We start from the raw sequence: 2,771 nt of genomic DNA on the forward strand, positions 1-2,771 counted from the left end.
CCGGCCCCACGGGCGGCCCCACAGGTCGCTGCAGCCCCATTGACCGCCCCAGCCGTGTCCCACATCAACTGCCACAGCCCCACGGGCAACCACGTCCCCAGCTGGCACCAGCTGCCCTGGCCCCACTGGCAGCCCCAGCCCACCCCGGTGGCCCCAGCCCCACAGATGGCCCCGGCTGTCCCACACTGATGGCCCTGCTGATGCCCCATCCCACACCAAACCAGCCCCACGGCGAAGGTCCTGACCCCACAGACAGCCCCAGCCCCATGGCCACTGGCGATGGGAAAGGGGCAGCGGGGCGGCCCGCACCTCACGACCCTTGGCACACGCTGGCCGAGGGGGAGCCCTGCGCCCTCCACCCCGGGGGGGGGGGGGGCAGTGCCCCCAGCCCGGGCCTGTGGGGCAGGCTGCGGGCCCCCATCAGCCCCACGGGCCTGCGCCTGGCCTCCACGTGGGGCTGGCGGGGCCCCAGGCTGGTGGGGCGGCAGGTGGCCGGGGCCCTGTAACCGGAGAGGCCCCCAGCGGCGCGCAGCCCTGCCGGCTCCCGCTCGGCGCCTGGTACGCCCGGGGCGGGCTTTGGCCAGCGCCGGAGCAAAAGCGAAACCGGCTGTGCCGCCGGGAAAGGGGAAGTGGCGAGGAGAGGCCGCTGCGCCTCGCCGCGTCGCTTAGCCGGGGTGGGGGGGGGCCAGCGTGGGGCGGCCCCCGGCGCGGGGGTGCGAGGAGGTGCCCCGCTGCCTTCGCGGCCCCGGCTCCCCGCTCCGGGCGGCCCCGCCGACGGGCCCCCCGGGATGGCTCCGCGCCGGCCAGGGCTGCTGCACCGGAGGCCGCCGGGGCGCCTTGCCTGGGGCTGGAGGTGAGAGGGGTCCCAGGGGTGCTCCCCCCAAACTGGGCTCCGGCGCGGGGACGGCCTCCCCTCCGGCCCCGCCGCCCGTGCCAGGGAGGCGGGAGGCTGCGCCCGTGCCGGCTGGCCCTGCCGCGTGCCCGGCGGCTGCCGTGGGGCCAGGGCGGCGAGGGGCGCGGGGGAGCCGGCGCAGCCCTCCGGCCCAGGCCGAAGCGTGCGGACGCGGCAGGGCCGCCGGCGGGGCCCCACTGGGCGGGAGGGCCGAGGCGGTGCCACACCTGTGGGGTGCCCCATGGCGCTGCCGCGTCCTGCCTCATCGCAGCCCATGGGTGCGGGGCAATGCCAGCGGCCCCCCCCCCCATTGCACCCCTGCGGTCAGGGAACCTCGTGGGGCGCTGGCTCCCCTGTGGAAACGGGGGGACGCCCCATGCACGGGACGGGGACAGGAACGGGAGGCAGCATCGACCCACAGCTCTGCACAGCTCCCTACTTTGCTCTCTGCTCGGCCCCACTGTGCCCCACGGCATGGCTCTGCTCCCACTCCATTCCCCACAGCAGGGGTCTGCCCCTAGCCTGCACCCACAACCTGCCCCTCCATGGCAGGAGTCTGCACCCCAGGGCACAGCTCTGCCCTTGAACCTGCACCTGGCAGCACAGCTCTGCCCCCAGCCTGCGCCCCATGGCAGGGCTCCGCTCCCACCCCAGACACCACGGCACAGCTCTGCCCTCGAGGCCGTGCCCCACGGCATGGCTCTGCTGCCAGCCCGTGCCCCACGGCACAGGTTCCCCCCCACGGCGGGGGCCGGCGGCCATCAGCCTCGGGCTGCGACTTCCCCTGCCGCGGCACCGCAGGTCTCGGGTTCCTGTTTCCGTCTCCCCTCCCGCACCGCTCGCGGGGCTGGCGGCAGCACGCTGGGGCGGGCGCTAGGGGCCGGGGGCACGAGGGTGCCGAGGACCCACGTCCCCTTCCCTGTGCCGCCCACCCGGAGCCCGGGCGAGCCCTGGCACCGCGGGGGTTACCGGGAAGTCTCCGGCGTCGGTAACCGGAGCCGTTCCCATCACCCTGCCCGCGGTGGGGAGACGCCGGGCTGCCCCCAGCCCCTGCGGAGGGGCAGGCCCGGGCGGACAGCAGGGCCCCAGCGTGGGGTGCCGGCGGCAGGGGCCACGCCGAGCCGGCGGGATCCCCCGCGCCGCCAGCCTGGCACCAGGAGGAGGACGGTTTCACTTCCCCTCTGGCTCGGGCCCGACGGGAGGCAACGGGGGCTACGTCGCGTCCACGCCGGGAGCCGCAGGTGCCGGGCCAGACGTCCTCCTTCGGGGACGGCTCGGGTTTCCGGGGGGCCGCTCCGACGGCCCCAGAACGCTCCGGCCCCACCGGGACTTTGCTCAGCACCGCTTCCTTTTGGCTCGGCTGCGCCGCCCTCCCCTCGGCGACCGAGGCAGCGGCGGGGAACGCGGCACCAGCCCGGCCTCTCCCTGCGCCCCCAGTCCGGCGGTAAGTCGCCCTCCCCGGGGCGGCGGGGCAGCACCCCGGCCCGGCCGGCCCCGGCGCCCGCGCGGGCAACGGAATCCCCAAAGCAGCTGTCCCCGCTGCGCCCAGCTGCCCGGGGATTTCGTTACCCGCGCCGCCGCCCCCGCGCCCGCCCCGCCGCCCCCCGCGGACAAAAAGGGGCGCCCGGAGCCCCGCTTACGCCGTGCGAAGCCTCCCCCCCGCCCCAGCCCCGGGGCCGTCGCGGCTCTGCGGCCCTCGCGCAGGGCGAGGGGTGCCCCGGCGGGATCCGGTCCCCGAGAGAGATGGCTTTGGAATGACACGATCACTCCCGCTGAGCGGGCAGCCGGAGAGCCATCGGGAATGTCGTGTCTGTCCAAAGCTTTTTCGGCGCCTCCGTGAGCCTCGTGCGGGGCGCGCGGCCCCGGGCCGGGACCAGCC

The sequence above is a fragment of the Rhea americana genome, unplaced genomic scaffold, assembly GCF_003343005.1.
Source record: "Rhea americana isolate MKP2758 unplaced genomic scaffold, rheAme1 scaffold_303, whole genome shotgun sequence".
Lineage (NCBI taxonomy): Eukaryota > Metazoa > Chordata > Aves > Rheiformes > Rheidae > Rhea > Rhea americana.